Below are 24,632 nucleotides of genomic sequence, written 5' to 3' on the forward strand. Positions count from 1 at the left end.
TGCATTCCTGCAGGCTTCTGGGGATTGCTGGGGACTACTGGGAATTCTGGCACCATCTGCAGTGCATTCCCAAGTGCCTGAGGCTGTGTTCATGGCTATCTGAGGCCTAGCTACATGGATAAGTTGTTTTCCATGCTCACTTATTACTGCAATTCATAGAGATAAGTGCAAAAAATGCCTAAATTCCACACACAATGTGTACATGACCCTGAACTTATGTGAATAAATTCAACTCCATCACATTGACTTTTGATTCATCGAGTTAGGAGGCAAATGGTTTAGGAAATCATTGACTTTTTAAAGTAAGCAATAAATATTAAAAATATTACAGATTATTATCAAACAGTTCAAAATGATGCTAACTTACTTAGTTTACCTGGAGAAATGTTTGCTTTACTGATATGCTGGACAGATTGGGATGACTTATGTCAATATTTGAAAACTGTCATTTTTAAATGTAAATGCATTACACCAGCAGTGGAAATGCACAGTGAACACTGAGAAAGATGTTTGCTCTACTCTCATTTAGCAATTGTGCAGGTCCCTATCAGTTCAGTGGAAAATCAATTCATGAAATGGCATTTTTGTGCAATTACATCAAACATTCTGTTTATTGAATTGTTCATACTGAGATCATGGGTACAGTGAGGATTGGGAAATTTGCCCTTTCCCCACTGTAGTGCGATCTCAGAGTTGGTATATGTAATTAGCAGGGGGTGTGGGGGGCTGAGGGAAATTCGATGAATGGCATTTCTGATGATATGCTGCTCATTGAAGTGACAGTTCAGTGAAGTGTTATAGGCCCAATTGTACACACATGGTAGAAATAAATATATTGCAGTGATTTAACTTTGAAGTACTGAATTTTCAAGGATGTTGTGAGGGCAGATCATACATGGCTCTTTACTGGAATATTTCTGAGTATTGCTCCTGAACAGAAAATGACAATATGAATACAAGAAAGTAGAAGTGGAAGGATACAGTTCTGTTAACAAACTGCTTGCTTTACTATTGTGAATGTATTCATGATGGTACAAACATTAGTTAAACGCAACCTTACTTGGTTGGATTGAGACTCTGCACATCTATGTAAATATGGATTTTGTGTCAACTAACCTCTGATCATTTATTTAATTAGTTAGTTAGTTAGTTAGTTAGTTAGTTAGTTAGTTAGTTAGTTAGTTAGTTAGTTAGTTAGTTATTGTCATGATTGCAGGCGTGCTTTCATTGTTGTGTTGTTCATAGGTAAGCACTAGGCTAGCTGTCTGTTGTGGGCCATTTTAAGCCTGGAGAATTTCCCTTCTAAAGGTAAGAATCAAACCCTGTACCTTGTGTCTGTAAGATAAACACAAATGATGGTCTAAATGTGTGGGAGGCATTGCAGCCTTGCACTGCTGGAGTACTTTCTATAGCTTTAAACCAAGCCTCCATCATGGCACAGATGTCTATATACTCCTGAGTGAGGAGGGCTTGAAAGGTATAGAAGTTTTTGTTTAGGCCCCTAACACGAGCAGTAACATCTTAAGGTTGCTTGCAGAATTTTTCACTATGTTGGTAGTTTTGTCTTTTGCCATTGCCTAGAAAAGGCTCTAAGGGGTGGATAAAATTTTAGCCAATATCTGAAAGCTTAGGGGGGATAGGTGCAGCTCATCCTTAGCAAAGCAACTTGGTCCTTTGACCATGTTTTCCCATGCTGATAGATATTGGATCCTCTGTAGTGACACCAGAAACTAAGCCAATTATTAAAATCAATCATTTTGCATTCATACTGTGGCATCATCATTGGTGAAAGTAGAATGCTACTATGTGCAAGGCCCATACCTATCTGTGGCACATATTCTGAGAGATCCATTATGCCTCTTTTCATATAGTCCAATGAGGTACATCTGAAGTCAACTACATCTAGATGGACTATGGTAGTATTATATTAGTATGTGGGGTGAAGTGACTTGAGTACATACGTGATATTGTGAATCCTGGCTCTAGTTAGGCAACTAACCGCTACCTTCTTTTTGTCTAACTTGGTGAATGGAAATCTGTCTGACATACAGTGGAGTCCCTAATGACAAGTATTAGGTAAAGTATGTGAAGTATATGTTTGCCTTCTGGGCTTTGCTTGTGGGAGACCATTGGATGTAGGCCTATGTGACATGTTTGGTGTTTGTTTTAGTGTGTGTTTTAGTGATTGCTGAAAAGCAATGTTGTTGTTTGGTGACTTTGGAGGTTTTTAACATTTGGGAGGGTTTCTTTTAAGTTCCTCAGCAAAAGACAATCTGTGTGTTTGGTAAGCAGTATCTGTAAAGGATGCACTGTGGGTGTTCATGGCAACCTTGTTTGTATGCTAGATTTTTGCCTCCAATTAAGTTGTGTATTTACATCTCTTGCATGCAGTATTATTTTCTTTAATGATTAACTGATTGTCTGAGAACATAAGACAATTGCTACATTGCCTTAGGATGCCCAAATCTACCAAGCTGGCCACAAAGACATTAAGAAATTGCATATCTACATGATGAGGGTTTATGGCATTTTCATAATACATTACTTAATTTCAAAACAAAGAATGCCAATACGATACATGTTATACAAGAATTTCATGAAATGGTATTAAAATAATTTTGTTTATTTTGATAGTGAGTTCTACCAACAAATTACAGGGGTAGCGATGGGTGCTAGATGTGCTCCCATTTATGCAAATTTAATTCTTGCAGAATGGGAGCACACCAAGGTTTTCACTTCCAAGTTTTTCAATAAAGGATTTCGTTATTTCAGATTTTTGGGTGACTTCCTAATTTTGTGGGACAATGATGTTTCTCTGTTCAAGCATTTCCTATCTGAACTAAATGCCTGGTTTACATCCACAGTTGAAAGTGATTACATCAACTTTCTTGATATGACAATAACTAACAACAGGCAGCAAAAAAGATACATTGCAAGCATATTCAGAAAGGAGATCTTTGCAAACTCTTTTCTACACTATAATAGATGTAATCCCCCTTTTCAAAAGAAGAATATTATCAAATGCCAAACGGTACATCTGTCAAGATTAGTTTCTCTTGACAGTGTATTTACAGAGGAGTTAAACAAGTTTGGCAATATGTTCTGTGAAAGGAATTAATCTACTGCATTGTTTGAATCTGTTAAGATGGATATATTAGAAGGCAGAGAGGGCAAATTTGCCCCTTTACTTAGTAATACTAACAAAATTAATGAATTTTTACAGAGTGAAAAGACTGCCACCAACAATCATGAAAGGGTTGGAGCTATGATTTTTAGGTAGAACAATCAGACACCAGCTCTAAGAGGTATTTTAAATTAAATTTGGAGCAGTTTTCACTACTGAATATCACAAAGCTTTGGTTCTAGCACCCCAAATTACATAGAGCAGAGGTGAAAACTTCAGGAATATTTTTGAAAAAAAAAATAATAGTAGCAGTACAATATTTTTACATTCAAAAATGACCAAGTGTGGCCATTGTAAATATTGTAAGATGGACCGTATACAGTTGTTGATGGGCATGACAAGACTCATGTCTGGGTGTATGTGATTGTAAAACGAACATGGCTGTTTACCTTGCTACATGTTCAGGTTTGGTCTGCATTCTATCTAGGTAAAACTACTAGAAAGTTCAGAGAATGGATTTATGGATTTACACGGGTGGCACAGCGGTGCAGCAGTTGCTTTGTTGCCTCACAGCAAGACGTTCTTGCTGTTTTAGGTAAAATGAGTTCAGATGCACAGTGTTCAATATGTTGTGTTTAGATAAGTTGAGTTTCAGATGAAATGACGTACACTCATATGCACATTCACACATGTATGTATATATTCCTTTCATCTTTATATAGTTAATACCATTCCCTTCTAATGCTTTTTCAGAACTATGTACTTTTCCATATAAATCTCTTTTCTACCTCTCTGCTACTCCATTTCAATCATTAAATACACTGATTTATACATTTCTTTGTAATTCTTTTACCATTCTTACCAATTTTCATAAAACAACCTGATAGCATTATGTTCCTCAAACTACTTATGACATTATTTCTTCAGAATGTTTTAAGCATTACATACTCCAATATATATATTTTAATTTCCCCTATCATCTGTATTAACTTGATTTTTCTCTTCAAATCCCACCCATATTCATTTCATTTGGAAAGCTAAGTCGTTCCATTTCTAAATCTATTTATTTTAATTTCTTTGAAAATAATGTAAACTTTCTGTTTTTAAAATATCTCACTTGTATGTATAACATTTTCTTTCTCACACTTAATTATACAAATATCATGATTTCTTTGCATCTTTTATATCAGTGGTGCTTTTTTTCTCTTTTTATTTTGCCTTCACATTACAATTATACTCCCTCAAATTAATATTTCCTTATTGGGCAGCACATCTTTTTCATGTATTCAAAAATAACATCTTTCTTTTGTATTTATTTATAAATATATAACTATTGTTCTCAATATTGTCTGCCTGAAACAACATTTTTGTCACCATTCTCTATAGTATTCTGGCTGTTATGTCTAGTACCTCTGTCTCATTATTAAACAATATTGCAATTTCAGGGCATTCCTCCTTGCACATATTAAAGTTTACTTCCCTCTCCATAATTTTTAAATGGGTTTCTGTTGTGTAAATACAAATCATGCATCCCATAAACAATTCAAATCTTGTTCACATTCCTATAGCATTCCCAAACTACAGAAATTTTTTGTTCCTTTTTCATACTGTTCATTTACATATAATATAAATTATACAATGACTGTGCATTGCAATTCAGAAATGAAAACATTGATTGGGCAGCCCAACCAGTGTGTCTATTGCAAATCAAGCTTATACCAGCAGAAAAAAGTCTAGCTACTGACTTTCTTTGGCATAGGCTGGGTGACAGCAAATTATACAATGACTCCCTATTAATATTCGAAAACGTGCACGCTGATTGGCCCAGGCCAACCAGCGTGCCCGTTGTAAATCCCACAATATACCAATGGAAAAATATTCGGTTGCCCGGACTTTTTTCTGTTGATATAAAGTGCCCCAAAACATTTTTTTTTTACAATTAAAAAAAAAGAGAGAAAATAGAGCAACGGAGACTTTCTTTTCTCCATTGCTTCCATTTCAAAGCATTGATGTACTGGGTATGCATGGGAATGCAAGTCCCATACACATGCGCAGTGCATCAAAATGAAGAAGCAGTATACCACAACCGGCGGAAGAACAGTAACCCGCCATTATACAAAGACATTATTTAACAAAAGTAAGAATTTTTTTTCTTAAATAATGTCATTGTATAATCGCAATAACCGACTCCGTGGTTGTGGTATATTGAAGATTTACCCATGGTTGCCTTTGTTTAATCACTCGGGCTTCGCCCTCATGATTAAACCACACCAACCATGGGTAAATCTTCAATATACCACACCACTTAATCAGTTATTGCTTAAATACAAGACAAATCAGGTATGTTCTGCAAAACAGAAACATACCTGCTTTTCTGTGTATTTTTTCACTATCCATTGTAAAATCCTGACTTTTTAAACATTAAAAAAAATTAAAATAAAATAAAACAACAACTGAGATTTTCTTTCGTGTATTGCTTCTCCTGCAATGCACTGATGTACTATGTAAGCGTGGGAATGCAAGTCTCATATGCATGTGCACTACATCAATAAATAAGGAAGGATGCAGAAAAGACTGAAACACCATTATACAAAGACTTTATTTAAGAAAGGTAAGCAATTTCTTTCTTAAATAATGTCATTGTATGAAAACAATAATCCACTCCTGTTTGTGGGAATTTCAGGATTTACCAATGGTTGGCTTTGTTTAATCACTCGCAATTCACTGTATGATCAAACCACACCAGCCATGGGTAGATCCTGCTATACCCATGCACAGTCATGGATTATTGCTTAAATAACCTTTTCTCTTTTATTTATTATTTTGTCTCATTTAACCTTATTTTCCCTAATGTACTGTGGCACCTAAGAATTTTCTCACCTATTTTTTTTTTATTTCCTCCATATCCTTTTCATTATTTTTCTTTTGTTAGAATGCTCTAGCTCAATCTCCTTCCTTAAAACCTCATACATTAATAAGCTTTTTATTTTGCTGTACATTCTTCTCAAGTGATTCCTTAATTTGTTTAGCAACATTTCCATCTGATCAGCAAGCTACCCTTTTTCTGGCAATATTTTACTTTTTGATAATTTTCCTGTTTTTCCAACAAAGTTCAAAATACACCCTTCTTTTATTTTGTAGATGCCATATTACAATTGTTTGCAGTGTGGCTCCTCTCACCTCATTGGTCTTCTCTTACCATAGTCACTTATAAGGTGTGATCACACAGCCACAGTAACAGTACATTTTTGTTTAAACCATATATTGTTCTGTTTACCTTTTCCCATTCATTTTTCCACTCATCATGACAATAACAGAATAGGTTCTATTTCATTATTCACATAGATCAATGTTATCCACACTTCCAAAACCGCAATCCATAATTGTCTTTCATTTACTAGAAAGGCTCACCCAGACTCTGCTACACTTTGCTGTGAGGGAAAGGTTAGTTTGCTTTTTATTTGTTGTATTACTTTATCGTCTTTTTCTATTTTGAGTACTGTGATTTGTTGTCTTTACCTTGTGTTTTACTTGTGTTCTGCTTTTAACTGCATATTAAAACTTGAAAAGAGACCACAGCTCTGTCTCTTGTGAGTCAGGCAGAAATCAGCATAGATCAATTAAGGACTCACACATAAGATAGAACAGGTCAGTTAAGGTTAATCATCTGTGAACTGAGGGGGTGGAGATAGGAAATAAACCTTCTATTTAAGGGGTAAAATAAAACATTTCAGAGCTTTACTAGAAAGGCTCACCCAGACTCTACTACACTTTGCTGTAAGGGAAAGGTTAGTTTGCTTTTTTTGTTGTATTTTGTATTACTTTATTGCCTTTTTCTATTTTGAATACTGTGATTTGTGAGTCAGGCAGAATTTTTTCCCCACCCTCTAAACACCACTGTCTTTCTAGTTGCCTGCTCCTTATGTTAATTTGACCATATATCTCATTTCCTCTCTGCTTTTACTGGCTTGTGTAATTGCAAAATTATCATTTTGTGAAATCATTCCCCTTCAACTATTTACATTTATTAGAGAACAAAGACCAAGGATGCACCAACAGCTATGTAGAAATCCAAAAATTATCAGCAGACAAATCCAAAACGACAACAGCCAACAATATATTCCACTTTTTATTGACAGGAACAGAATTCTGTTCCTGTCAATAAAAAGTGTAATAAAAAGTGGAATATATCATTGGCTGTTGTCGTTTTGGATTTGTCTGCTGATAATTTTTGGATTTCTACATAGCTGTTGGTGCATCCTTGGTCTTTGTTCTCTTGTATACAGCTCTTTTTATCCAAGGCTGCGTCACTCAGTGGTGAGTTTCTTTTACTATTTACATTTATTGGCCATCCTACTGTATTCCATAGTACCAGAATACAAAAGTGACAACCCCCTTTCAATCTATCTTGTTGTTTTAAAAATACTTACTCTCCACTAAAACTTAACTTTTTAGACAGGTAAAACTTATGTTACCTACTTTCACTTCTAATTCCTCTAGTGCATACTGCATTGTTTAGGATAAACCATTTTTTTCATCTTACCTTTACGCACACCAGTGACTAGCACTTGCTCTAAAACCTGCTGGAAAGGACTAGGAAGCCTTAAACTGATACACACACTCAATTTTCCTTGTTAGTAAGGAGAAAATAATTGTAGGCACTAAACAGCCTATAATCGCAAAGTACCTTGCTAAGGTAAGGGAAAACAACTCTTGTACTTTACAAAAAAAGCACCAAACCAGGCATGTCCAAGGGTCAGCTTCCGGTGATTTCTCCTGTCCACTTGGTGAATCTGGGTATACTGGGGCAATGCAGCAATTGCCTCATGTAAACAGACAACCCTCTCCTCCTACCACCCAACACTACAACCTGCGAGAGATGCACTTACATAGCTAAACTGGAAGCAAAGCTCTCTCCACCCAAGATTGTGCTAGACAGTCAAGAGGAGAAGGTTAACACCCTTCTAAACCCACACCACCAACACCCTCACATAGCAACACTAAACCCTCATATGCAGAGGCCCTTAACAGTAACCTGCCCAAGCAATAAGGACCTCTGAAGCTGAAATGCAAACAAACACCAATCACAGCCAAAGCGTCACATAGCTCACAACACCAGTGTGCCGCACAACAACAGTTCCTAAGGTAAGACAACGTACCCAACACTTTAGTCATAGGTGACTCTATAGTTAGGCATACTGATGTCCTACTCTCCAGGCTGAACAACTACAAAATTACAGTCAGCTGCCTGTCGGGTGCCAGGATCCACCACATAATGCATGCACTCAAGTCACTCCACAGCAAGTACAAATATGACTGTCATTGTCCATGTTGCAGTGAATGACTTGAGATGTACCTCCATGGATTACATGAAAAGAGACATGGAAGAGACCTCGGATCATGTGATCCAGGCAGGTATGACCCTAGCCCTGAGTAGCATCCTGCCTTCACCCAGAATTATACGACAGTATAAGGACAAAATGATTGACTTCAACAATTGGCTAAGCTTCTGATGTTGTTCAAAGGGGATCCAGTATCTGTCTGCCTGGGATGACATGATCGACAGACCATGATGCTTTGCCAGAGATGGTCTGCACTTGTCACCCCTGGGATTTAGGTTACTGGCTAAGGCTTTTGCCACCCCTGTAGTGCCTTTTTAGGCAAAGTTACAAGGATGTAAAATCTGAAGGTAATGCTATTCAATGCTAAAAGTCTAAACCTCAAAATGCACTCTCTCGAGGCACTGCTAAAAATGGAGAACATTGATATCTGTGCAGTAACTGAAACCTTGTTCAAGGCTCCAGAGAGCACCCCTAAAATACCAGGCTACAACTCATACCACACATTTTGGCCAACAAACAAGGACCAAAACACTAAAGGTGGAGGAGTGTCCATATTCACCAAGGATATTCACACCACCAGGCTAGTTGCCCAACACAATGCATCTGAAATTCTCCAGGTGCAACTAATACTAGGTAAGACTGCAATCCAAACTGTAGCTTGCTACTGATCCCCCACCATGCCCCAGGATTCTCACTACACCTTTCTAAACATACTGGACAATATTAAGATACAACCAAACACCCTAATAGTGGGTGATTTGAACTACCCTGCCATTAACTGGGAATACTCCTCATGTATCAAAACCTTTGCCCAACAGTTCTTGGAATTCATAAATTCCAATGCCCTGGATCAACTAATCCATAGTCCCACCAGGGGTTCCAATATCCTAGACCTGGTCATTACCAACATGGGAAATTGATGCTCCACAACTATGGTCACTCCCTCGTTGGCCAGGTCTGACAATAAGCTAATCACCCTTGACATCCATATCCCTCCCCCACCCCCCAGTAAGGAAACTTCCATAAAAAAACTTCTCCAAAGCCAACTTCATGCTACTCAAGATAGAAGTGACAAACTTCATGGCACCAATGCAGACGGGAACTGAAAGTTCGACTGCTGAATCCTACACTAAGGCACTGTACGAGCACATCCACACGTTCATGAATCAAGCCATCCCAAATAGAACCAAGACGCTCTCCTCCAAAAACAGGAAGCCAATCTGGTGGTCCCCTGCCATAAACAAACTTTACAACAAAAGGAAGAAACTAATGAATAAGGCACAAAACAGTCCCAACAGCTACCAGGTAACTCAGTAAAAGAGTCGACTAAATTCAAATGTAAAAACAGAACAGAGGTAAGGCTCCAGGCTTCTCCAAATTATTCTACACACCTGAAGAAGCCTAATGGTGAAAGCGCTTGTGTATTGTTACAATAAAATGATTTGGAGAAGCCTGGAACCTTACCTTTGTTCTGTTTTTACATTTAAAAGGAAGAAATTGTTGCAGAAAAGAGGGAATTCCAAGGATGCAAAAAACTCCCTCATAAAATCCTCCAAAGCTAGTTGCAAAAATAAAATTGCCAAAGATTCCGAAGACAACCACAAGGCATTCTATAGCTATGTCAAGAATCTAAATGGCAATGCTTAGATCTGCTCTGAGCTACAACAGAATGGCATTAAATATACTGATCCCAAGGATATTGCCAATATCCTGGAAGATCGATTCAGTGCCAACTTCACCCCCCTCTCACCCTCTAAAGGGCCCATCTCAATACTGAATGATTGCCAAATTCTGGTAATAACAGCCAGAGAGGTAAAAACCTCACTCTCCAAAGCTAAGAATACAGCATCCATGGGACCAGACAACATCACGGGCTGTGTACTACATGAACTGCAAAATGAACAGGCACCTCATCTAAGTGTCATGTTTAATCATAGCCGCACCTCAGGCTTCGTGCCCACTGAGTGGCACACAGCTACAGTTATCCCACTCAAACAAAGGGGATCCACTTTATATCCTGGGAACTACTGCCCCATCAGTCTGATGAACCTGATCTGCAAGGCCATGGAACGTATTATCATGGAACCTATAAACAAAGACATTGGCAACCTTCAAACACTGGACCCCACCCAGTTTGGGTTCGTGAAGGGCTGATATTGTCTCCTGAACCTGATTGACTTCTTTGAATCAGTCTCCAGAGCTGTGGACCAGGGTAAGGCAGTCCACACAGCCTATCTGGACCTCGTCAAGGCCTTCAACACCATCCTCCACTCTGGAATCATAGATAAACGTACTAAGCTGGGCATTAATCCCTACATCACTTGATGGGTTGCCAACTGGCTTACTGACAAAACCCACACTGCAAAAGTAGCCGACTCCAAATCCATCTCCAAACAAGTGGCAAGTGGAGTACCTCAGGGTTCAGTACTGGGACCGCTCTTGTTTGGCATCTACTTCTCTGAAGTACAGGCCAACAATAAGGGACTCTGGCTAGCAAAGTTTGCAGATGACTGCAAACTGAGAGCCATTATTGAATCACCAAATGATGTGGATATTCTACAAAAGGGCCTTACAGAAACAGATGTTTGGTGCCAGAGCCATGGGCTCAAGCTCAGTGCCAAGAAATGTATAGTTATCCCCCTTTGGGAAAAAACATGTACCCGTGAATTACTATATAGGTGGCAGTATACTAAACACTGAACGTGTGATGAGAGACTTAGGGACACAGATGGACAGTGGCCTCACCTTCGATAACCACATTGCCACAACAGTCAGGAAATCCTTCTATGTGACACACCTCATCACTAAGGGCTTTTCATCCATTTTGTCCCACTGTACTCATCCCTCATTAGACCCATTATAGAATGCAATGCCCCATTTGGTATGTACCTCTCAAGATATCTGTAACAACTGGAAAGGCCAAAGAAATACCTCACTAAAAGAATCACAGGCCTAAAGCAGATGGCCTATGCTGACCGTCTAAAAAAACTCCAGCTATACTCTGTCGCATATCATCTACTCAGAGGCGATCTCTGCTTAACATACAAGACCATGTCAAACCCAGAGCTGTTGGACATGCTCCACTTAAAGAAATCCCAAACCCTCAGAGCCACATGCTCCAGGGATCTAAACCTTGTCATCACAATGAACAAAACATGCTGGAGGGATATGTTCCTGACCTGACCCAGGGACTCCCCAGACTCTGGAATAGACTGCCCACACATGTCAAGCAGAGTGCCTCTTTGGCCCTCTTCAAAAGGAACCTTGACGATTGGATGGGAGATAGGAAATTCACCCCGGGGATCACGTCAGTCACCCTGCTAGACAGGGGTCCAGGGAAGTAAATATTATGGGAAGAAATAGTCAGGGAATTGTTATGGCTAGGCTTGTATAGGCCCTAGGGCTGATGGCCTAGTATCAACCTATGAGCCTATGAACCTATTTATCTTTATATATTGCCTCAAAGTTCAAACAAAACCCAGACAAATTTATTCATCTCAGTCTCAATAACTTCAGCCATTCTAAACTGAACAGTCAACACATTTTTACATCGTGCAGTAATATTTGAGAAAACATAAGATTTGCTTTTTGTTTTTCAACTAACATTATTAACTAATCCAATAATTGAAAAAGATTCAAACATAATGTCACGAAACTGTTCTGCTTCAGATGTATTAAAAAAATGAAGCCCTAGAAACAAGGCTGAATGCATCACGAGGCATCTAGGCTTCTATCTAGTGCCTGGTGCTAGTGGAGGTTATGGTGCTAGTGGTGTATGGTGTGTGTGTGTGTGTGTGTGTGTGTGTGTGTGTGTGTGTGTGTGTGTGTGTGTGTGTGTGTGTGTGTGTGTGTGCGTGCGTGTGTGTGTGTGTGTGTGTGTGTATGCGTATGTTCATGTGTGCGAGTTCCCATTTGCAGAAGGCATAGTTCTGTTTCTCATCAATTCTTGGTTTTATATAATTTTTCTGTTTATACTTTTTATTTATTTTTTTTATCATCCTGATAAACTGATTAATTTTCTGATAAAATCACTGAAGAGTACAGTAAAGTAATAATGCTAGTCATTAAAGTTTCATAGTTCGTACTGTTCAGAAAATGTATCTTGAGGCAAAACTTGTCATTCTGGTAACTTTTTAAACTGAAATAGAGTTATCTGCCTCTCAACTTTTCCCAGTGATGGTGGAAGTTTGTTGCACTGTCTCATATGTTTGCCATTCCTGATAGAATCACATTTTCAGCGTTTCTTTCTTTCTTTTTTTTTTTTTATTTTCTGGTAAATCTGAGAGGATTACATTCTGTCAATAAAACGAGATATTAGGGCTTCACTGTTCTAATTATGCAGAAAATGTGTGTCGGCAACACTTGTTGTTCTGCTAACTTGCATCTCATCCCTCCCCAGTTTTGCAGAGCATTTCTGATTTTGCCCACAGATTTTTGCACTGTCCCTCATAAAATTAATTTTCCTGTAAATAACTGACAATTAAATTTAGTAATGCCAGTCATTAGAGTTTTATAGTTTGCATTTTTCAGCAAATGCATGTCCATGCAAAACCCATAATTCTGTTAACGTCTTTAAGTGAAGCAAAGTTGTCTTGTGCTTAAGGCTCTAATCTACTAATGAACTGTTTCATGTAGTCAAAAGCATGAGGTTGCATTCATTCCACCACCATTTCCCTACTCTGTGACTCTGAGCAAGTCACTCCAAAGATAGTTCGTCTGTGTTTCCCCTAAAAGTGACAGTTTATTCAGTTGATTTACTCAATTAACAAATAGCTAAAATACAATACAAAACAAAAAAATCATATTTACAATTTGTCCCTTTTTGAACCATTGTCCCCCAATTATCCTTGACTTTGCCCAGAATTCTAACAAAGTTGGAAAGTATTTTCTTCTTTTTATTATAACATCTGTGTCATTATTTCAAGGTTTTGTGGATTTCAGCCAACAAATAATGTCAGGAATATTAGTTTCAGATTTTGCATCTTTCAGAAAATGATTTCTAATGCAAAGCCTGTTATTACAGTAACTTTCTGAGTACATAGTGGGGTGAAGCCGAGTGGAAATATGGTGGCAGCATGATTATGGTGCTCTCATCTCTAAGTATATCTTACTTATTTTTCTTCTGTTATAAAGGGCGTTAAGTGATGAAACATTCTGGCTTCTTTATTAGGTTCCCTTTGAACTAGTTGCTTTTGCAAGAACTATGTGATTTTTCACAATGTTCCTATTTTTAAAGCCATGACATGCTGTACTTATGGCATAAAAGACTATTCCAGCTGGGAATCTAAACTAGATGTACTAGCAGCCTTAATAAAGTTCTATCAGATACTGATGAGATTAAAGGTCTAGTTGCCAGTAACTCACAAAAGCTCTTACAGTTAAACAAATTTCTTTCATTCTGCCACACCCAGAAATGTGACCAAAATCTAGGTCTTACAGCAGAAGTTAGGTGCTCATGAGAGAGAGCTTTCTAAGCTAAAACACACACTTGTTGATCTGGAAAATTATCACCAATGAAACAACCTTTGACTTCTTGGGCTAAAGGAAGGATCCATATGCAAGAATATCTGGGACTTCTTATAAAAATATCTCCCTGAAACTCTAAATATCTAAAGCCTGATAACTATTGAAAGAGACACAGGGTTATCAGAACTCAACCATCAGCAGAAAATTCACAGAGCCATGTCATCTTCCAGCTGTTAACTATGCTAACAAAGAACTTTTATTACATACAGCCAAAGAGGTGAGAACAGTTCCATTACTGGGCCAGATAGCAAGACTTGTGCAGGATTTCTTGTGCCTAGTTCTGGACAGAAGACAGGCCCCGGGATTCATGAAGCTTGCGCCAGGTGCAGGCATAGCGTCGGCATTCTAACACCAAATATGGCCACCGAGCGATTCAGGTACGAGCTGTTTCCACATGCACTACCTGTGTACGCTACACCCACACAACTCCCGTGCCTTGTATGCTAATAACCCCATGTGCAGCAGTGTAGCATGCAAATGAAGGTATGTAGTGATTCAGGAAGTGGTGCATGCGTAGCGTAAGCATGCAGAAATGTAAACCGTAGAAAATGGTTTACATTTTTGCAAACATAAAATCGGAACCATGACAGCTGACCAAACACATGTATTATATTGTTAATATATGCCAATGGCTACATACATAGCCATTGGCATAAAAAAATGTACAAAATATAAAATTAACATTTAATATATATAGTCGCACCATCGTGACATGGAAGCGCAGGGCAGCTGAAACAGGAAGGATATAGGAAAGAAATAACGAAATGCTGCAGCAGTGAAATTGGAATACAAATGACTAATTAACACCTAGGAGCCTACAGTGGGCCATTGACAACAGCTAACAAGGCTGCAAGCAGCTACCTGCAGAACAGGAAAGGGGAGGGGCTGTACTGCAAAGAAAACAGTAAAGTGTGAAAGCAGAACAAGGCTGATTTGCAGTATATCAGCTACAAGGCACATTTTGCCATGACTGGGTAGGGAAAGTACAAAACAAGAAAGACAGCAGGTAGATGCATGCCTGATAATGGGAGGGGATCCAGGTCTAAAAGTGAATTAAAGGGCAACAGATTAATCAAGGCAGGCAAGTAGATCTCCACAGTAAAGGCCCCACACTTGCAGTACTCATTGCAATACCCATAATTAAGACACGCTGCAGCTGGAATAGCTCATACACACCCACTGACATCAGCAGCATCCATAGCACAATACTATAAAGTGTGAAAACACCTCACACACATTTGTGTATTCCCATACACTCTGCACCAGTGGTATATACAGACGGGGAACTTTTATTATGTACATGTTAGGGGCTGCCCTAGCTTTGATCCACCAGCATGTGTTGGAGACTGACTGTGGTGTGGCGGATGATGCTCATGACCACCTCAGGCAGCAGAGGAGGAGGAGAGTGTTCAGACCCAGGGTAACCTACCAGGGGCTACATGATCTGGAGATAGTAGAGTGTTACAGGGTGGACAGGGACATCCTACAGCAACTTGTGGAGCTGTGCCACCCACGCCTCAGAGCCAGAACAAACAGAGGGGAGCCCATCCCAGTGGATACAAAGGTATGTGTAAGCCTGAGAATACTAGCTACAGGTATCTTTCAAAGACCAACTGGGGATATCATGGGGATCTCACAGGCATCAGCATCCAGGCTACTACACCAGTTCTTGGATGCCATGTTACCACATGCCAATCAGCACATATACTTCCACCGAACGCAGGAGGAATTGGCCAGCAATATGTGTCTCTTCCACCATGTTGCAGAATACCCGGAGGTACTGGGTGCAATAGACTGCACGCACATACACATCAAGTCACCACCCAGTGAGCAGGGTAGGCGCTACATAAACCGCAAAGTATACCCCTCCATCAACTGCCAGGTTGTGTGCAATGCCCAGGGCATTATCATGGATGTGTGTGCTGACAGGCCTGGAAGCTATCATGACTCCCACATCTGGCATGCCTCACAGCTGTATCGGTTATTAGCCGGGGGGACATCCCAAATGGCCACCTGGTGGGGGATGCTGGCTATGCACTGGAGCCGTGGATGATGACTCCCATCAGAAATGCACACACACCCATGCAGGAACGCCATAATGAGGCACATGCACAAACCAGAAACATCATAGAGCATGTGTTTGGGATGCTGAAATCACGGTTCTGTTGCTTGGACATATCTGGTGGAGCCTTGCAGTACTCTCCAGACACATGTGCCCACGTCTTCATAGTGTGTGCCATGCTACACAATATGGTCCTGCGGAAACAGCTGCAGCAGGGACAGAATGGTGATGGCCCTCACAGTCCACCACCATTGTCAAGGACCCCACAGGCACAGAGGTACTCAGACCATGAACACCCTGAGCCAGCACCAGTAGGCAGATGGAGGCATGCCCAGTATGCCCATGCCTTGGCAAAGAGGGAACGTATAGTACACACACTGACAGTGTAGGCACCTAGGGACTGACACCTTTCTCTACCAGCACACACAGTATAAATGGATGGCACACACACAAGACTACCTGTAAATTGTCATGCATAGGCAGTCTGCTGTGTGCATCCAACATAGGCAGCCCTCAACTATTGCACACACAACTGCCATTAGCACAAGGTAAGCCCACACCTGAACAGTAAATTAAGCTATCACCATATGCAGATACTGTATGTATAGATTCATAGGTAGGTACTTGGCCAACTGCCAGAGGCCATTCATAAGCCCAGCCAAAATGTGTCAGCTGTTGCCACCCCATTGATTCATTAACTGTCCCTCTGTGGAGCACAGCCAATGGCGGGATCTCTGGGGTGCATCTACTGTTCCCCATCCACTCTTCAAGGTTTCTCTTGCAGAGTGTTAGTGGGGGCTCTGTATAATGTAGTTAAGGATGTTGTTCCAAAGTATGGGGAGTGTCTGTTACAGGAAGCTGTCCCTCCAGCATCTTCCAATTATTGTTGTGGCAAGGTTCAGCTCACTACAGTGTGTGGCTCACTGTGACATGGATTCCCATAGGGGGAGCATATCCATCAAGCCTGAGTTCAACATGGCTGTGTTGGCTAGCAGAGATCATCTCTGGGTAAACAAGATGCCACTGAGAAAAGCAGGAGTTTATTCAGTCTGGCAGCATAGGCCATATGTTGGAGGCCAGTATTCCCCTTGGCGTGGTACATTCGTGGACCTCCCAGCTGTTGGAAGTGTCTTTCTGAGGAACAGCCCACATGGGTTATTTTACCCTATGATGGGACTGATGAGTGATGAGTAAAGGGGCACTATAACCTCAGTATGTCTAGATGAGAATAATATCTACCTTAGTCACCAGATACCCCATTACCTCATCCATATTAAAGTAGCTGCCACTTATGTGTTAATATGTGGGTGCCAATTCCACAATGGAATGACCATGCAGTTAGTGGCACTTGGCTGGAGGCCATGACATTGACACCCTGTGATGTTCTCTGTGAGGCCCCTTGAGGGATGTCTGTGTCAGTTGGACTATTAATCATGGCTCCCAGTTCGCAGTCATTGCCAAACATGGTCTGCCGTAGTCTACCTGTGTTTGCCTGTACCTCTGAGACGTATATGCCAAACAGTAGGGCTCCCAGGACTGAGTCCTGTGGGACACCAGCTGTGACTGGTCAAGAGTTGGACCTGGAGACCACTAGTCATACCATGTGGGTTCTGTGTGTAAGCCCATTGACAACCCAACCTGTAATGTATGGGTGTATATACAGGCTGGTGTGTTCATCAATAATACCTGAGTGGGGCATGGTGTCAAAAGCCTTGGCGGGGTCCAGGTAGTATGTGTGAACCACCTACCCCATCATCTAATGTCTTGGTGACTGCATGTAAGACATCAAACAGGTTCAGTAGGCATGAACTGCACTCAACCAAGCTGACCTGGGTTGGGTCACGTGTTCAGAGGTTACCGATGTCTTTGTTAATGAGTGCCATGAGGATGCGATACCATACTATTGCAGACCAGGCTAGTCAGGCTTATGGGGTGGTAGTTACCATGGTCAGTTGTGATTCCACCTTGATGGAGTGGAATAACCATTGCCACATGCCATTGTATGGGCATGTAGCCTGTGGAGAGGCTGAGGTAGGAAAGCTTAATTAGGTGGTGGGCAGGTTGTCTTGTACAGTTTGCAAGATGCAGTCTGGGGCAACATCTGCATCCATTGACGCTGTGTTCTGCTGTTAAAGAGGGCCATTTCCACCTGTGTGTGTCTGATGTGTGGGATACTGTTCCTTTCAGGTAGTGTTGTGGGCTCTTTAGGGGGTAACGTATGCATTGAATGTATCTGCAAGGATGTTGGCGATATCAGTAGGGTCAGCATATTTTGTGCTATATTTCACCGGCACAGTGCAAATATGTATGTCAACATGTAGATCCTTGACATAGCCAAAGAAGGCTTTGTGGTTATCTTTTGAATCCTTGTGTATTTTCCTGCTGATGTTAGCCTTGGATGATGTCATGAGGGACCTACGCATCATACTAATAATGGTCACAGATGTCTGCCCTTCGTGGGATTTGCTGTTTGTCTGGAACATTGTGCTACTTATGTAGCATAGCCTGTTTATTGCCGAGGTCCACCAGACCATTGTCCTTGTCTAGGAGGAGTGTGTCTTGGTTTACCAGTGATGGCACGATCCATACATCCATATAGGTGCTTATAGACTGCATTTGTAAATCTGTCTGCATCTTGATCAGTGTTTCCCCTTAGCATGGGGGCTGTGAAACCCCCCACTCCTGTCACTAGTAGTGTAAATTTAGCTGTAAGAAAGGTATACACTGTGGTATCCATGGGTGGGGGAGATGCTTGAGTGTGGAAACAGTGAATAGTTCATGGTCAGATCTAACTAGTGACCGGTTAACCTCCACTGTGGTGCACCTGTTGCCCATGTTGGTGATGACCACTTCTAGTAGTTTCCACCCCATGTTAGGGAGGTCACCACCTGATACAGGGCATATGAGGTGATAAATTCCAGGAAGCGCTGGGCCTGGAAGTGAGTACCGGAGTACGTTTCCCAGTTAATGGTATGGTAGTTGGCATCGACCAATGCCAGGGTGTGTGTTAGGACTGTCATGTTCTTCACTGTCTCTAGGTAGGGGGAGTGGTGGTCCTGGGTCATGGAGGGTGATCCGTAGCAGGCCACAGTTTACATTGCAGTTGTGGCTGATGTTAGCTGCACATGGATGATCTCAGAGATATCATGCTGCCACACTAACATGGAGGTGTAGGTATCCCTGATGAATATGGATACAGCCCCTCCATGTCTGTCAGTCCATGTTCTGTGGCTGAAATGTGTGGCATGGGTTGTAGTCTTGTAGTGCTGGTGTGCTCTCAGGAGCCTTAAGACAGATCTCAGTTACTGCACAGATGTTGTCCATCCTGAGGAGTGCTGTGAGTGCAAGCATGTTGTGATCACAACCCCTGGTGTTGAGCAGCATAACCCTCATTGAATCTGCTATTGTGCCATTTATGGAGCTGGTATTCACCTTTGAGACTCTCCTAAATAAGGCACCATGGGGGCGAAAATAGCCTTGGCCAGTATTCCAAAGCCGAAGGCTGACACATAGGCCGTTATGGTATCGTTGCATGCATGTTCCCCATCTGTGCTTGTTTTTCATCTCTCCTGTAGGTAACCTTCTGGTAAGCAATAGAAACTTATACAAGTCTAGCTTCCAAGATAGGCTTTTGGAGTGACTAAGTATCAGTATTCTGTATGTTCTTGCTGTACTTAACTGTTTCCTGACTACATGGTGATTTCTCACTGTATATTGTGATCTGAAGGTCTCTTTATTCACATATTATGGCTGTGATGGCCTGCACTTTAGAGGTTCACATATAGCCTACTACCTGTCTGCCCAAAGGCAATTAGAGGCATAGCTACAGTGTGTTGGCTTTCCCCACACCATTGATGAAGTAACTGAACCTCTGTCAAGCATAGCCAATGAAGCAATTCCAGGCAGAGTTGCTGAAAAGCTGTTGAAGAATGGGGTGGTGGAGGGTGATAGGGGCACTTAGTGATCTAAAGAGGGCATGTTAATGTGGCAATTCAACACCATTCAATTCCCTCAACAGGTCTCGCAGCTATCAAACTGGACAGGCTCCCCCACACGGCTGTATAGTTCTGGGACACATGATCCCAGGGGTGTATATTCTGTTACCCATTCACACAATAAGGTTTCCCTTGAAGTGTGTCAGTGAGGGGCTATGCCTAATGTAGTTAGGAATGTAATGTATTGTCTCACAGTACATTTGTTATATGTTGTTATTTCAAAAGTATGTGAAGCTCAGTGAGTTTGGGCCCTCCGATCGCTGACCTTTGCTTAGCTTAGCTTACACATAGAAATCATCTAAATAGGAAATAGGCGGAAGCAACGTTAATGTCAACAGTGTAATGGTTACAGCATCTGCATAGCATCTGTGCATTTGAGGTTCCAATCCCGATAAAGGCAGGGATGTTTATCATGTTCAAAAGTATACCTTAACCACAGCTTGCATATATAGGTAGTAATCATCTGTATAATAAACATTCAGAACACCCATATAAACCCATGTGCACTGGAGAGTACAGTTAACTAACTGAGAATGTAATGTTATGTCAGCACATAGTGAGATGTTACTTCACTGACATGTATATATCCTGAGTAGTTAGCGGATGTGGCCCTGTTTACTTGCACAGGTTATACATTGCAAAGTTTGTTTAACTATGTTCAACTGCTGCTATAATGTCACACAAACACTTTTAAACATGCTTACAACTGATTAAGTAAGCCTTATTCTGGAGTAAAAAGCATTTGTAAAGCATCACAGGTGTTGAACCCTGGACCATGCATACTATAGTCATGGGCCTTACCACTAAGCCATCAGAGGTGTATACATGTTTGATGCTCTTGAGACTGCACCTTATACCATATGCATTTCACTGTAATAATCACAAATGGGAGAGTCACTTTGTGTACATATGTATAGTGCATTGTAATGTACTGTAGTTTGTGAACCGACACATTCCAGTCTACATATGTATTAGTGTTACAAATTAATACGAAATAAATATATATATATATATTTATATATGCATGCCAGAGATGTCTGCATATATATATATATATATATATATATATATATATATATATTATACAGTTACATCAATAGCCATATATATAAACATCTATGAACACACTTCATGACACAGCAGCACTACAAAACAATTAGAGTGCACACAAAACACATGCAGCTCTGGTATTATAACAATTAATATTAACCAAATTCACCATAGAAGGGGTGGTTTTTGTGTATGTGAAGACTGGGGTGGGGGAGGAATGATGGGTAATGCAATCATGCATCAAGGAGGGCCTGGATCGGATGTCCAATAAGTGAACTTAAGGGGTATACATGGAGTATAGGGACAATATAAAAAGGACACAAAGCAAGAACCTTTCTCATTCATAATACACCCTGTCATGTCACATTGCAACACCTAATTTCACAAACATATGAACATTAACATGTATCAGACATATGTATACCAAGTGACTGTCACATTTGTTTTTAGTAGTGAGGAATGTCTGTAGTACAATGTATATTCTAAACACCATAACATTTGTACAAATCTTAGATGCCTTAGTGGTAAAGTCAGTGACTGTGGTGTTCATGATCCCAGGTTCAGGGCTGTTAGGTTACTTTGAGGGCCAGTATAAGGTCTGTTGGATGCAGGTGGATTAAAGCAGTTGTCAGCAGGATTCCACGATGGTAAGCAGTGCTGAAACACGGTAAACGGAGAAGCGCTTCACATGTTTAACCTTTGCTTAATGTCTCACAGACCACGGACAAACCTGCTTATAACCATGTAAATGTGTGTTATTCATACTTTCCCTACCAGTGCCTACCCTGAGAGGTAAAATAATAACACCTTTCAGGAGTAGAACCCGAAACCATGTACTCCATCTTCAGAGTAACCTAACACTAAGCTACCTGGGATGTACCTATCCCAGTTGTGTATGCAGACAGGTTAAAACACAAAAGGGAGGAATGTGTTGAAATAGGACAACCTGCCATGTACCCAATTAAAGGTGTATGCTCATATATATATATATATATATATATATATATATATATATATATATATTTATATATATATATATATATATTTATATATATATATATATATATACATATATATATACAGAGACATGTTGATATATACAGGTCTACATATATATATATATGTAGATATATAGATAGGTTAAAAACATCTGCACATCAATGGAGATACAGATAAGCGTATGCAATAATATATATATATATATATATATATATATATATATATATATATATATATATATATATACAGAGAGAGATACAGAGACATGTTGATATATACAGGTCTACATATATATATATATATGTAGATATACAGATAAGTGTATGCAATAATATATATGTATATATATATATATATATATATATATATATCTATATATATCTATATATATATATATATATATATATATATATATATACATATATACATATACACACACACACACACATATATATATATATATATATATATATATATATATATATATATATATTTATATATATATATATATATATATATATATATATATAGATATATATATATATATATATACACACAGACATACATGTCTGCAGACAGCATCCGAAGTGGTCATATCTGAGTATAACATGGACCATAGCAATCACACATTCCGCACCCCCTCCCAAACAATATGAACATAACATATGAAGAGTATATGCCAATACACTATTACAAATATGTTCTATGGACACAGTCACCAACACAACTGCAATAACTACAAATATCCATGATAGAAATACATAGACAGCTTTCATTTTGCAAAACTTTATTACATTCCGATGTATTGCCAAAAGGATTCAAGGACTAACAGTACCTGCATGCTATACAGGAAGCATTTAATAGTACCTTAATGAATCAGCCTGCAATTACTATAGTATTAGTCCACTAAGGGATAGGTGTTCACATATGAAAGAACACTCACACACATATGGACATTGTATAAAAGGGGTTCCTACACACCTGCATGTGCTATGTACACCCACCAACATTTACCCCACAACCAAAATAATTACATCAATACATTCTATCATACCATAACCAATTATACAACTACTGTACAACATCTGCTGAAACCTTAACATACCGGGACACAGACACACTAACATGGCCCTATGTGAAATAGTTGCTGGTATACAATTGAACAGCTGCTGATGTAACAGGGTTGTATGAACTAATCCCGTTTCAGAGGGTTGAAAGGTTCGTACACCAAGAAGTGTTACCAATTACTGATTATCAGCACAGTATGATGCACAGTAACACCAAACTAAATGTGTCTGGTAAGCACACTGTAAACACCCTAACATTATGTGCATAGCTATGCAGCCTTGAGCTGGTCAAACAACCTGGCCAGACTGAAACATATGCAGAAGTATTAGGTACAGACAACCCCTGCACAAGTAGCAATGTTCAGAAATATAACAGCAGTACTCACATTTAGACCAAATCCTCTAGGCATTACACACAGTATATTACTGTTCGTCTCCATACAGCTGTTGCAATAGATTCCAACCAACACATCCACGCTGTCTTCCTCACAAGTAAGGCAAAGGGACAATGCCCAAGTGGAGTACTCAGTTATACTCCACTGTTGCCATGGTATTGGCTAAGGCAGTAGCAGCACAGCTGATGTGCATGTAATTAGCAAATTAGGAACACCAATTAGTTATTGGAATAGCACATGTTACTGATCTGTAACTATAAAAGGTTGCCTTGTCACACATTCAAACCATCTGTATCTATCTGTAGGACAGTACAAAACACTGAAAGACTAACTGAAAATGAGTATTACACTAGTCAATAATACCTCCGATTACTAGGAAGGTATGTATGACATGTAGTATGTCTGTGTATGTAGTTCCTGTACTGTACGAATTACAGTGTAATCAATACATATAGTGTATATATATCTTGTAGCAATGTATTGTTGTACAGTTGTAATGCTTGTAGTATTCTATGTGTGTACTGCTGTAGGTCACATGGCAAACTCCGCATACACCACAAGGCATGATATGGGCTTGGACCCCACCAATTTGCTTCCAGCCACTGTCAGTGTCAGGATTGGTCCGACAAGTATGTGCTATAACAGGGGATAGTATATGTCGATATATTGTAACAGTTGACATATGTATGGGTGTATAAGTAAGATGAACATGTTAAAGGTGGGCTTACCATGCAAATATGGTGTGCATTGTGGGATATTGTGCCAATAACTGTGTAATGTACAGTATCTTAGGCAGATCTGTATTCTATTCTACATAGCAGTTCTGTTATGTTATGCAAACATTAGTTATGTCTATTGGCAATTACAATACTCAATAGAAGGATACATATCATTTGTATTCATCTGACAGTTTAGCAGCATGATAGCAAATATAATTGGAAGAGCCAGGTAACTATCCATGCACATAACACATGAATGTCTACCTCTCTAGCATCATTTGCAAGCAATAACAGCTGTGCATATGTACATGTTATGCAAATGTGTAGTGACCCTTGTTACAGGGCTGGACCTC

The sequence above is a fragment of the Protopterus annectens genome, chromosome 2.part0 (genome assembly GCF_019279795.1).
Source record: "Protopterus annectens isolate FY-2018-M chromosome 2.part0, PAN1.0, whole genome shotgun sequence".
NCBI classification, from domain to species: Eukaryota; Metazoa; Chordata; order Ceratodontiformes; family Protopteridae; genus Protopterus; species Protopterus annectens.